Genomic DNA, 14,836 nt, shown 5'->3' with positions numbered 1-14,836 from the left:
CAAGCCACCCCCCCATCCCCCCCCCTCTCATCCATTTTAGTTATACAATCTAGGTTGCATTAATTCAGTTAGACAATGTTGTCATTCAACAAAAATACACCAGAAATTCTACTGAGTCCATTCTTTTCTTTTCTTCTCCTTCCATCAACTTAGGTAATGTTTGTTCCCGGTAGGTTTTCGCTATTGTATTTAATGTAAGGCTCCCATACTTGTTCGAATATTTCAATATTATTTCTTAAACTATATGTTATTTTTTCTAATGGAATACATTTATTCATTTCTATATACCATTGTTGTATTTTCAAATTATCTTCCAATTTCCAGGTTGACATAATACATTTTTTTGCTACAGCTAGGGCTATCTTAACAAATCTTTTTTGTGCATCCTCCAAGTCAATTCCAAATTCTTTATTTTTTATGTTACTTAGGAGAAAGATCTCTGGATTCTTTGGTATATTGTTTTCTGTTATTTTATTTAATATCTGATTGAGATCATCCCAAAATTTTTCTACTCTCTCACATGTCCAGATTGCATGAATTGTTGTTCCCCTTTCTTTTTTACATCGAAAACATCTATCAGATACTGTTGGGTCCCATTTGTTTAACTTTTGCGGTGTAATGTATAGTCTGTGTAACCAATTATATTGTATCATACGCAGCCTCGTATTTATTGTATTTCTCATCGTTCCAGAGCATAACTTCTCCCATGTTTCCTTTTTTATCTTTATATTTAAATCTTGTTCCCATTTTTGTTTAGTTTTACCATTTGTTTCCTCATTTTCCTTTTCTTGCAGTTTAATATACATATTTTTTATAAATCTTTTGATTAACATTGTATCTGTAATCACATATTCAAGGTTACTTCCCTCTGGTAAACTCAAGTTGCTTCCTAATTTATCTTTCAAGTAGGATCTCAGTTGGTAATATGCCAGCGCTGTATCTCCCGTTATATTGTACTTATCTCTCATTTGTTCAAAGGATAAGAATCTACTTCCTGAAAAACAATTTTCTATTCTTTTAATCCCTTTTTTTTCCCATTTTCTAAAGGCAAGGTTGTCTATTGTAAAAGGGAGTAGCTTATTTTGCGTCAATATTAGTTTTGGTATTTGATAATTTATTTTATTTCTTTCTACATGAATCTTCTTCCATATATTGAGGAGATGGTGTAATACTGGAGAAGTTCTATGTTGTACCAATTTTTCATCCCGTTTATATAATATGTGTTCAGGTATCTTTTCCCCTATTTTATCTAATTCTAGTCTCGTCCAGTCTGGTTTTTCCCTTGTTTGATAAAAATCTGATAGGTACCTTAATTGTGCGGCTCTATAATAATTTTTGAAGTTTGGCAATTGTAAGCCTCCTTGTTTATACCATTCTGTTAATTTGTCTAGTGCTATCCTCGGTTTCCCCCCTCTCCATAAAAATCTCCTTATTATTTTCTTTAACTCTTTGAAGAATTTTTCTGTCAGTTGTATTGGCAATGCCTGAAATAAGTATAGTATCCTTGGAAAAATGTTCATTTTAATACAGTTTATCCTTCCTATCAGTGTTAGTGGTAGCTCTTTCCAATGCTCTAAATCGTCCTGTAATTTTTTCATTAGTGGATTGTAATTGAGTTTATATAATTGGCCTAGATTTTTGTTTATTTGCACACCTAGGTATCTTATTGCCTGCGTTTGCCATCTGAATGGGGATTCCTCCTTAAATTTTGAGAAATCCGCGTTATTCATAGGCATTGCTTCACTTTTATTTACGTTTATCTTGTATCCCGACACTTCTCCATATTCCTTCAATTTCTTATATAGTTCTTTTATTGATAGTTCTGGTTCTGTTAAGTACACTATCACATCATCCGCAAACAGACTGATTTTATATTCCCTGTCTTTTATTTTTATTCCTTTTATATTATTATCTCTTCTTATCGATTCTGCTAGTGGTTCTATAGCTAGCGCAAACAATAATGGTGATAGTGGGCATCCCTGCCGCGTTGACCTGCTTAAGTTAAATTGCTTTGATACATGTCCATTTACTGTCACTTTCGCTAACGGTCCCTTATATAATGCTTTAATCCAATTAATAAACTTCTCCGGTAAACTGAATTTTTGCAATACTTTGAACAAGTAATTCCATTCTACTCTGTCGAAGGCCTTCTCTGCGTCTAAAGCAACTGCTACTGCCGGTGCTTTATTTCCTTCTACTGCATGAATTAAGTTAATAAATTTACAAATATTGTCTGTTGTGCGTCTTTTTTTGATAAATCCAGTTTGGTCTAAATTTACCATTTTCGGTACCTGTTCTGCTAATCTGTTCGCTAATAGTTTAGCTATTATCTTATAATCTGTGTTTAGCAGAGATATTGGTCTATATGACGCTGGTGAGAGTGGATCTTTCCCTTGTTTTAGTATCACTGTAATTATTGCTGTTTTACATGAATCTGGTAAGTTTTGTGTCTCATCAATCTGGTTGATTACATCCAGGAGGGGCGGTATTATTAGGTCTTTAAATGTTTTGTAGAATTCTATTGGGAGTCCATCCTCTCCTGGTGTCTTATTATTTGGTAAATTTTTTATTATTTCTTGTATTTCTACTGTTCCAAATGGTTCTGTTAATTTATTTTGTTCCTCTATTTGTAGTTTTGGTAGTTCAATTTTAGTCAAAAATTCATCTATTTTCCCTTCTTTCCCTTCGTTTTCGGTTCGGTATAATTGTTCATAGAATTCTCTGAAGTTTGCCTTTTCTCTTTGAAGCGAAGAATTATGAGACATAACTGAGAGCTCTGCAAGATTATGAGAAGCATAGATAGAGTGGGCAGCTAGCATCTTTTCCCAGGGCGAGACAAGCAAACACCAGAAGATATCTGCACAAGATGCAGGGAGAATAGTTTTAGGGAGACATCTGGGGTGTTATTTAAAAAAACTATACAGAGAGTAGTGGGTGCCTGGAATGCATCGCGAGCGATGCTGGTAGAGACCAGTACAATAAGGACATTTAAAAGACTTAGACAGGAACACGGATGCAAGAAAAGTAAAGGATTATAAGGAAGGGAATGTTTAGTTTTTTGAGTAGGTTTATATGGGCAGAATGGCCTGTACTGTGCTCTAATGTTCTATGGCTATGCAATGTATATCAATAAGTCTTGCTTTTCATTAGATTGAAAAAGTACTAAAATTAGTAGTGTGGTTGATGGAGAGAAAAACTGGTCAGTTGCATGAAGTGGGAAGATAGAAAGTGGCCCCAGAAGAACAAAAATAAGCCCTTTGGCCCACCATATCCATGCCCATCCTTTTGTCCTTTTATGGTGATCAATTTATCCACAGCTCTGGCTTTCCTATTTAAGTGTCTATCTTAATGCTCCTACCATCTCGTCCGGCACCACACTCCAGCTATTAACCACTCGGTTTGAAGGTATGCTCACATCCCATTTGAATCTCCTCCTCACCATAAACCTATTCCCTTTTCTATATAAACCCCGACTATCCACCTAGCCAGTACAGTATAGAAAAGCAGAGGGATCTTGAAGAATACATTCACAGATCTATGGAGGTACTGGAAAGGTAAAAAGGTGGTTGAAGAGGGATGTGTTTTTTGTCTGCATTGGCTTTGTCTTAAACATCAAAAATAAAGAAATCAAGATAGAAATGCAAACACTGCTCAGTAACCGGGTATAATTTTTTAATCAGGAAAAATGTGACAGCACAATAGTGGATTCAAATAGATTTCTGGAGGATGATATCAGGATTGAAAAACAATAATTATGAGCAGAGGTTGTTTTCCTTGAAACAAAGGATGCCCCAAGTAGATTTAATTGAAGTGCATAAAATTGAGAGGCCTGCTAAAGATGATCAGGAGGGACTAGTTTCGATAACAGAAAAGGTTAATTACTATGGAACATAGATTTAAAATAATTGATAGAAAGGTTAGCAGAGTTTAAGAAATTTAAATTTACACCCAATTTAAAACATTGTCAAAATTCTTAGGATTGCAAATCAAGAGTTAGAAATTAGAATTAAACTATATTGTTTTATAGCCAGGGTAGAGCAAGTCAAATGGCGACCTTTAAAATTAATTGTTCAACATAAATGTTTCTATTGATATCATCAGAATTAAATGCTACAATGCTCATAACCCCTGTCACAATGCTTCTGTGCTGATTTTGATACATCTTCCAAGCTTTGATACATTTTACGCACCAATTTCACATTGATTGCAATCTATTTTCTCAGATTTTGCATCTCTGACTTTTGAATGCTTATAACACTGTCCAGTCACATCTAGCTATCTTTCTTCACAATGACATTTGTGTGTTGGGTCAAGGAGAGGACCTTCGAGATAGGAATTTAAATTTGCTCACCCTCTCATCCCTCAATGATCACTGGATTGTTCACCTCTAGTTTTTCCTTCTGAAAGTCCCCATTGAACTCCTTGGTTTTGGTGACATTGACATATGATTCGGCCAAGCTTTCAATCTCCTTTCTATATGCGGATTCATCACTCCTTTTTATACTACCCACGACTGTGGTTTCATCAGCCAATTTGTGGATGGTGTTATTTTCGTACCAAGCCAGTCAATGGTGCAAAGTGAGTAGAGCAAGGGTCTAAGAACGCAGCCCTGTGATACTCCAGTGCTAATGGAGATTGTGGAGATTCCTCACAGATTGTTATCTGGAGGTGTGGAAATCCAGGATCCAATTACACACTGGAACATTGAAACTCAGGTCTTGGAGTTTGTGGATCACCTTTAAGGGGATAATGGTGTTGAATCCTGAATTGTCATCGGTAAAGAGCACCCTGATGCTTGCATTTTTGTTGTCCAGGAATTTGAATAGAGCCAGAGAGATGGAACCAACCAATTACTTTTTCTAGTGGTAAGCAAATTGGAACAGACCCAAGTCATTGCTCAGACAGGAGCTGATATGCATCAACACCAGATGCTCATAACATTTCATCACTGTGGATGTGAGTGCTGCTGATCGTTAGTCATTTAGACAGGTTACCACGCTCTTCTTGGGCATCGTGCAATTGACACCTATTTGAAACCGGTTGATACCACACCTTGCCAGAGGGAAACATGGAAGTTACAGGTGAATCGGCAGGTTTGTCAGCACAGGTTTTTAATACTCGGCCAGGTAATCCATCCAGACTGGATACTTTCCCTGGATTCACTCTCCAGAAGGCAGCCCACACATCATTCTCGAATAGTCACAGTAGAAGAGCTCAGCTAAGTAATCCGACTTGCCAAAATGCAGTCTCAGGAGAGAACTGTTCACACCTACGTGAAATTAAATTCCACCACTTAAACCATCCTGGCTTCGTATTGTATTTGTGAAATCACTTAATTCATGCAGTCTACAATCTCAAAACTTAGAGGAGCTTTATGCAACTCCAATATTAATATATTTCGTAATTTCTTAATTTCATCCTGTGGAGAATTTACTGCAAACTTACCCCTTATTATTGATAGTAAACTCATCCTTAATTATCAAGACAATTCTCATCTGCAATGCAGAAGTTTACACTGTGTTCAAACCATCTTGCTCCATTTCTCAATGATTACCAGCTGATATTACTTTCAAACTAATTCAAATACAGTAACAATCGTTATGTCAGAAGAACTCCCAAACTTCTAACACTTTGGGATCACTTTCACCAGGAAGACAAAACAGATCAAGGTGGAAGCTCAATTAGTTTTTTTCCAATGGTTACAAACGTTGGCCTTCTATTGTAAATTATTCTGAATTTGGGCATCTCTTCAATTTGTTTTGAGTATTCAGTTCTCTTGTCATTGCTGAATCTAAAACCTTGACATGTAGAAGTAATTTTAATCAGGAAAACAACTTGAGAAAAATCACTCAACAATTATGGGATTGCCAGCAACACCTACATAATGTAAATGAACTTTAAAAACTGAACTTGAGCCTACAATTCAATGTTTAGTTCATACACCATGCCTTTCCACAAAAACAAATGCCTAACGGCTAAAATATGTGCCTTTCTACTTCAGTTTTCTTGGCAATTCTCATTTTCTCACTAAATCAATTTGTATAATTTCCCCCCTTGTTTTTCATGACTAAGCACCACCTTTTCAATTGTTTTTAAATCAAGTGCTTGTGGCAGCTCACAAGGCAGGCGAACCGGCCCGCTTGTAAGCCACGCAGCGGGGCAGCCGGCCAAAATGGCGCTGTCCGAGGGATTTTCCCTTCCATCCAGCTCGAGGCTCAGAAACCCCGAGGGACCATGTGACGCCGGGTGACGTCAGCGCACTCCAGCGCGGTTTTCAGCCAGGTCCGGGCTGGAAGTAGAAGTGCAGCCCAGCAGCCTGCAATAAACTAGTCTGCTCACTGAGCTAAACCCATCTGGTTGCAGTGTAGCCACCGCTACAATTGGTGACCCCGACTGGTTCAAAGGTCTTTGAACCCATCATGAGCGAGCCTGAGATCAGTGCTATAGCCGTGAAACTGCCTGAATTCTGGGTTCAGGAGCCGGACACCTGGTTCGGCCATGCAGAGGCCCAGTTTCACCTCCACCAGGTTTCATCCGACATGGTCGCTGCCATGGACCAGGCCACCGCCAGACGCATGCTACACCTTGTTCAGCACCCACCCACCGAGGACAAGTAAGAGACCATCAAGTGAGTGCTTACCGGGTTCCTCGGACCATACAGACACCAGCGTGTCGCTTGGGTGCTGCACCTCAACGCCCTGGGGGGACAGGACCTCGATGAAACTGATGGACGAGATGCTTGTGCTCATGGGTGAGCATACCAACTGCCAACTTTTCGAGCGCATCTTTCTCAAACATATGCCCGGGGACATCCGCCCGCTACTGGTTCAGGAGAGCTTCACTGACCAGAGGAAGGTTGCCTAGAAGGCCCAAGAGCTATGGCTCACATGATTCTCGGAAGGCTGTCATGAGGCACAGGCATGACCACGCCAAGCCCGGCCCTAGCACTGCGGTAGAGCACCCAGCCCCTTCAGAGGCCCCCAAGAGCATAACCAAGGACACAGCATCCACTTCAGGCCTCTGCTTCTACCACCAGCGCTGGGGAGCCAAGGCTTGGAAGTGTCGTCAACCCTGCTCGTTCCAGGGAAATGACTAGGCTGGCTGCTGTTAATGGCTGTGGCGGCTGGCCAAGGACACAGCCTTCTCTAGCTGTGGGACTCAGTCAGCGGCCGGCAGTTCCTCATTGACACTGGAGCCCAGATCACCGTCATACCGGCCACGGCCATCGAATCCAGGAACTGACCTTGTGGACCTCCCCTCCATGCGACCAATTCGACGGCAATTCAGACGTATGGAGACAAGACAGTCCACTTCCAGATCGGCCAACAGAATTTCGCGTGGTGGTTCACCGTCTTGTCCCTCCCGACTGCCATCCTGGGTGCAGACTTCCTCCTCACACATGGGCTTCTGGTGGACATTCAAGGTAGGACACCCATAACTACCAGGCCATTCGCCTCAATGCCTCCCGCTCGGGGCAACCGCAGATGGCCATTATCAGCACACCCAGAGACGAGTTCCAGCAGATCCTGGACGAGTTCCTGACACTCCTCAAGCCACAGTTCTCCGCTGCCTCGCCGCGCCACGGGGTGTTCCACCATATTCCCACCCAGGGCCCACTGGTTCACGCCAAGGCACGCCGGCTCCCGTCTGACAAGCTCCAGGTGGCAAAGGAGGAGTTTTTGCACCTGTTGAAGCTGGGGAATCGCGTCCGACAGCCCGTGGGTCTCACCGCTCCACCTGGTCCCGAAAGCCTCCGGCAGCTGGCGTCCCTGTGGAGACTATCGACGTCTCAACTAGGCAACCGCTCCTCACCGACCACAAACCCCTCACCCAAGGTGCTCACGATGGCAAAGGTGGCCCGCCAGTAGCGCCACCTCTCCTTCATGTCGGAGTTTACCACCGACCTTCGGCACAAGGCGGGGGAAGGACAATGCGGTTGTCGATGCACTCTGTGCACTGACGCCCGGCCTCAATTTTGACTAGCTCGCCCAGGACCAGGAAGCTGATGAGGAGACGAGGGTCTTCAAGACCACCATCAGCAGCCTGCAGTTCCAAGACCTCCCGACTCCGAGCGATGAAGGCACCATCCTGTGCGATATCTCCTTGGGCACCCCGCAGCAGTGGCGCAAGGCAGGTCTTCTGAAACATCCACAACCTTTCATATCCGTCCATCAGGTCCACGGTCCGGATGGTGGCAGAACGGTTCATATGGCATGGGCTGTGGAAGCAGATCACGGGCTGGGCCAGAACATGCACCCATTGCCAGATGTCCAAGGTCAGCCCTTACCAGTTTCCCGAGGCAACTGTTACCTGTTTATGGTGGTGGAACGCACCACTCGCTGGCCCAAGGCAATCTCGATGCCAGACGCCTCCACCGACCTTTGCTCCCGAGCACTGTTGCATGGTTGGGTCGCCTGGTTCGGCGTCCCAGCTCACCTCACCAGAGATCGGGGCACCCAGTTCACATCTGCGCTCTGGGCCCAGCTCACCAACAGGTTGGGGATACAGCTACACCACACCACGGCCTACCACCCGCAGACCAATGGACTGGTTGAACGTCCATTAATTCGGCGCTCATGGCCCGCCTCACCGGTCCCGCTCCACTCCCAAGGAAGATCTGCAGGCGTCATCAGCTGAGCTGGTCTACGGTGCGCCGCTGGCACTACCTGGTGAGTTCATCAACGTACCTCACAATCCCCAGCGGTTGCCGCATGAACTACTTCCTCACCTCAGGGCATGCTTGGAATCCTTCGAACCCTCACCGCCACCCAGGTATGGCACCCTGGAGAGCTGCTTTCCGCGGAGTTCATTTTCATTCGGCGGGGCCTGACCGCAGAACCTCTGCAGCAACCGTACGAAGGGGCGTACAGGGTTATACAGCGTTCCAGCTCGACATTCACGCTGGACTTGGGTGGCAGGCATGAACTGTTTACCATGGACAGGCTGAAGCCAGCACACCTTGATCCCACTGAGCCTGCGGTCGTTGCCCAGCCCAAGAAGCGAGGCCGCCCGGCAAAAAATGACATTGGCGCTGGTTCTTGGTGGGGGGGGTTGGGGGTGGGGGGGCCTGTGTGGCGGCTCACCACAAGGCAGGCGAACCGGTCCGCTTGTAAGCCATGTGGCAGGGCAGCAAGCCAAAATGGCACCGTCGGGGGGGATGGGTTTCCCTTCCTTCCAGCTTGGGGCTCAGAAACCCACGCTTGGGGACCACGTGACGCCCGGGTGACGTCAGTGCCCTCCAGCGCGGTTCTCAGCCAGGTCCAGGCTGGGAGTATAAGTGCAGCCCAGTAGCCTGCAATAAACTAGTCTGCTCACTGAGCTCAACCAGTCTGGTTGTGTGTGTTATTGCAGGAACAGAGTAGCTGCCACTACATATTCAACTTTTTTGTCTGAGCACTTCTCCACCATTCCCAAACCTTTAAACTATTGTTTCATGGTTGCCCTTATTTCTTTTTCTCAGGTTCCTAGCTTTAGCTTTGTTCAGGTAGAGTCAGCCTAGAGTCAAATGAATTAGAACTTTTTTTTTGACTGACATCATTCCATTAACAGTATTTGGTGTATTAATAGTGGAAGTCCATGATCCAACCTTTTTGGACATAGAGCACAGGTCATTATCTTCATTCATTCACTATATATTTCCTTTTCATGCTAAGTGTAATGGTTAAAAAATGTGCACAGACTTGTGACTTGATTTTCTTTATGTTGATACATGTGGAATTTTATTCTCAAAACCAAATTTACAGTCATGAATATTCTTTTAGCTCAAAGCCACAGGATACCATTCTCACTGATAAAGTGCTGGAGAAAATGTTTTCCTCATCTATTCTGTTTCCTTTCTGATTGCTAATACATGAAAGTGCAGTGAACTTTTAGGTTAATATGCTTAATTCTTTTTTTTTAAACCTCACTGTACTTAGAGTTCCATGAAATGCCTTTCCCAAGGTTTGCCAGCATACATATTAAAACTTTTTTCTTGGAAGGGAACAGCCAAAATGTCAAAAAGATCAGTGGCCAATAAGGTCTATTTATTTTATTCAAAGCCAAGCTCTTGCTTTTATTCCAACCTATCATCTGTATGCCACTCTTGAACAATTCAGAAGGATCTAGAGGAGACATGCCAGACTACAGACCAATAACATAGTAGATAACTGCCTAAACATTTGCGAGGGTTCTTACAAATTGGAAAGTCTTTCTACTTTCAGATTTGCTTCTCTTGGTTTTCCAAAACTACCCCATCTGAATGAGCATTGCAATTAAGAGGTCGCCAGAAGACTGACTAAAGTATGTCAAGATTTTAAAAAGTATTGGGATTTTGCACCACAGGTACTTAAATTTTCAAATAACCAAAACTCCTTCCTCTCTTTTGTGACATTACAAACAGTAACATGACTCATTGCAACAAAACCAATATGTAAGAGGCATCAGCTGCTGTACTAAGTTGTTATATTGGGTCCAAGAAATTATTTGACATTTCTGCAGTCATAATAACTAAAGCGTCACAAACCAATAAGTAGATTTGAACATGGAAATATAGCTCATTGTAAAATCTCAGGAAATGTCCATTGAGGCAAACAAATCGAATCCCCTCTTCACGCGCGCAGCCTCTTATGACTGAGAATTATGATAGATATTTGTTGAATCAATAGTATTGTCATTATGGTTTATACAAGCAATAACATCTTCCTTTGGTTGAGCACTCTGGCTTTGGTAGGAAAGTAACTTGTTTGAATAGTTGAGATACTTTGCAAGTGAACATTTAGCCAAAACATCTGGCTTTAAAATGACTAGAACCTTCCGCATCTAAGAGGCAAAGTTCATCACTGCCTTTTGAAATGATGAGTTACAAAGGCAGGCTCCATTTACATTTTCCAGCCATTTCACTCTGGCTACCAACCCCATAAATAGAAAGGCTTATTCACAGGTTAATAATATAGATTGTAACTCATCTTTTAAATTTTCAAGCTTCCCTAAGTTTTAGAAATCCATTGACAGGAAAAAATAAATGCCATTTCCAGGAACCTTGTTGCAGAAGCCCAAAGCTGTGTTGCACCTTGATTTCAATTGAAATTTCAAACAAAACCTCATAGAAATTGACATTTGGTTTGTAATTTATTAATTTAAGAATCTCAGGGAATCTCTTGGAATTGAGGATCACTGTTTCCACTCTGGATATGGGGTTCTGAGTGGCTAATGAGGTCAACGTAAAAACTGCAGCATCTTACTCATTTGAGGCAGGGGAATCAATGGGGCACCATTGCTGTCTGATGACTGTTTTCATACTGGATCTAAGGTGTTGATCTTAAAAAAGGTCCTCTATCAACTTGCCACTACTGCACTCCAATGATAAAGGTTTGCAAGGAGAAAAAGTGAAGTACCTACTAATGCAAGTAGCTACCTCACAGCTTAGGCAGATATCAAATATTAAATTCACCACAATCTTCAATGCACAAGCACAGGTTTGGGTCAATTGAGGCCATGAGTATTTGAATATTGCGGAGTAACATTTTCAACCACTGGTTTCTTTTGGAATGTATAAAATAATCAAAATATAGATCCAACTTTGTTGCAAATTACCGTTTTATCTGCTCCAACCAACTAACTGGTCTTTTCTCTGGTTCGGCTAATTACTTTAAATGTCCTCTGGTTATCAAGCTCTCTGGAAGTGACTTTATTTAATTAAAAACCTGCATAACTGAATATTTCCATTACATCTCTCTGAAGATCCTAATGGAAGCTTGTTTTGGCCTCCCCTATAAAAGGAGACCATCATTTTTGGTTTCAATTTGAAATATCTTCCTCCCAAACCCTTGAAACCCTTCCTTCATGAGTGGTGAACAGCATTAAATCAGGGATTAGCATCCTTGTTTTTGCAAATTTGTATTTGCAAATTACAGTACCTTTTTCTTATGTAAAACAAATCCTTACTTGGTCCTCCTGCCTTAAAAGATCTGTGTATTTGAACAATCCAATTATTTAACATTTTGCATTTATACAACCACCATCATACCACTTAATAGAAGCATTAGTAAATAAAATCTGAGACCAAACTACCTGAGAAGACGTGCTGATAAACAAAGTTAGTCAAGGATATCAAGTACCTTAGACAGGAAAAATAGAGAGGTGAAGAAATTGGTAGGGAAATTCAGAACAATTAAATAAATGTGACATTAATTTCATACATTAATTTTCATCTGCAAGTTCATTTCACCAGTTTAACTTGGTCCTCAAGTTGACATTTCTCTTCTTGAGTCAAACTATTTTAAAATAGATACATTATATATTGCATGATAAAATGATACCACATAAATATTTACAGATGGGAATAGAAGCAAATATCTCCTTTATAATTTATAAATACCATTTTTCATGCATTATCAGAAGATACTATTTACTCTGAAAACAAAACGATGATCTCAAAGATCCCAAAAGCAAAAAATATCAGCTCCCAAAAGTGTTTGTCAAATGAATACAGAACTGTAGAATAAGACAGTTCCTAAGGAGGACAAGTTATGCCCTTCTGTCAGATATACAAAAATACAATTCTACAATGCACCTCTCAAAAAAATGTAGAGAGCAATCCAAAACCATCACTTCACACAAGCCATCTATCCTTCTCTGTAGAATCAAAAATGTCAGAAAATTGGTGGGAATTATTGGGATAAAACTAAATTTACATACACAGAACTGAAATGTTAAGTCTCATATCTTTCTATAGTTGGCAATGAACCTACTGAGCGTTTTACTTATGCATAACCAAGGAGTTTAGTACAAATTATTGAGCATTAGAGATAGATTAGTTCTCGGAAATTCTTTCAGTAAGGTGTAATTTATCGGAATACTGGCATGGACTCGAGCATTATAAAGATCTAATTCAGAGATTATAAAACTAAGTGATTCAAGGGAGAATGGCATCAATTAACCTAATTACAGCTTACTTGAGAGCCATGGTGGGAAAAGTATCTACCTTGATTTGATTGAACTCAGTCATTTTGTTCCCAATTTGCATGGCCCAGATTTCTGTAGGGTGTGATGAAATATTTCTATTTCATGGCTACACTAAGTAAAGAATAATATTCCTGAAGGTTAAGCACTTTCACACATTCCAACCATTCTGAACAATCCAAGGAACAATTCTGAATCTGACTTGTCTCTTGACTTACTGGGGCTTGTCTATTGGATAGAAAGGGGACCTTAAAATAACTAAGTACCTTTTGTTAACAGCTTTGAAAGGCATTTGGTTTCATATTCAATGAAACCTCAACCACAATGCAAATGAAATGCAAAATACCTTAATAATGTTAATGAATTTATTGTCATACACATAACTGCAATGAACCAAAATTCTTGCTTGCTCCAGCCAAAACAGATGCTTTGTAAACACAAATTCCAATAGAAAACACCAAATTACTGTACAAAAATAGATAGAAAATACAAAATATATTCAGTTACTAAAAAAAGTCTTGTTTCAATGGTGCACAGTGCCGTCGTACTATATGATTTGGTAAGTAACGGAGGTTCAAGAGTCTGGTAACCATTGGAGAAAGAATATTCTTGAACCTCGATGTGGTTAACTTCAGATTTCTATATCTTCTTCCTGAAGGTAGTTGCGAGAAGAATTGTGACCAGGATGATGAGGTCCTTTACGATGTTGGCTGCCTTACTTAGGCAGCACTTCACATAGATTTCTTCAATGGATTGGAGATCAAAGCCTGCAATAGACTTTGCTAGGTTTGCTGCCCTCTGCAGTCTTGGGCACTTGGTATTACCTAACCAGGCTACAATGCAACCAGTTCATACAATTTACACAGTATACCTGTGGAGGCATGATAAGAGTATTTCATGATATGGAAAATCTCAGACTTCTTAGTAAGTTGATGTGCTTTCTTCATGGTTGGCTTGGTGTGCTGGTTCCAGGAGAGATATTTCAACACGTGAACTCCCAGGAACTCGAAGGTACTAACCCTCTCTTATCTCAGTCCCAAACAATATGGATAGATGCATGATCCCTCATCTCCCCTTCCTAAAAATCTACAATAAACTCCTTGGTCTTATGTACATTGAGAGCAAGATTGTTGATCTGGCACCACCAAACCAGATTTGTGACCTTCATCCTGTATTCTGACTTATCATTTCCTGTTATTCAGCCTTTGACAAGGCTCCACAAGAGGTTTGTTCAGAAGGTTAGGACGCTAGATATACATAGAGAGGTTGCAATTTGGATTTGAAATTGGCTTGGTGGAAGAAAACAGAGTGGTGGTGGATGGTTGCTTCTCAGACTGGAGGTCTATGTCAAGTGGAGTACCTCAGGGATCTGTGTTGGGAGTATTGTTTGTTATCAAAATAAATGACCTAGATGATAACGTGGTCAATTGGATCAGCATGTTTGCTGATTACACAAAGATAGGAGACATCATGGACTATAAGGAAGATTTCTCAAAGCTTGCAGAGAGATCTGGAAAAGCTGGGAAATTGGTACAGTAAATGGCTGATGGAATTGAATACAGATAAGTGTGAGATGTTGCATTTTGGAAGAGTGAATCAGGGTAGGACACAAACAGTAAATGGTAGGTCATTGAGGAGTGTGGAGGAGCAAAGAGATCTGGGAATACATATATATTGTTCCTTGAAGGTGGCATCACATGTCAACAGGGTAGTAAAGAAAGCATTTGGTATCTTAGCCTTTATAAATCAAAGTATTTTGAGTATAGAAGTTGAAATGTTATGTTGAAGTTATTCAAGTATTTGGTGAGACCATAATTAGAATATTGTGTGCAGTTCTGGTCACCCAGCAGCAGGAAAGATATTAATAAGAATGAAAGAATGTAGAGAAGATTTA

At 41.1% G+C, this 14,836-nt stretch overlaps 1 protein-coding gene across 16 annotated transcripts in view; it reads right to left on the bottom strand.

Annotated features, from left to right (window-relative positions):
• ppm1ba (protein phosphatase, Mg2+/Mn2+ dependent, 1Ba) overlaps positions 1-14,836 on the bottom strand; it is a 187,381-nt gene that overhangs the window by 65,154 nt on the left and 107,391 nt on the right. The gene's annotated exons all lie outside the window — the stretch shown is intronic.

The sequence above is a fragment of the Narcine bancroftii genome, chromosome 4, assembly GCF_036971445.1.
Source record: "Narcine bancroftii isolate sNarBan1 chromosome 4, sNarBan1.hap1, whole genome shotgun sequence".
Taxonomy (NCBI): domain Eukaryota; kingdom Metazoa; phylum Chordata; class Chondrichthyes; order Torpediniformes; family Narcinidae; genus Narcine; species Narcine bancroftii.
Note: the sequence above shows the minus strand (reverse complement) of the source record. Positions and strands in the feature narration are given on the sequence as shown.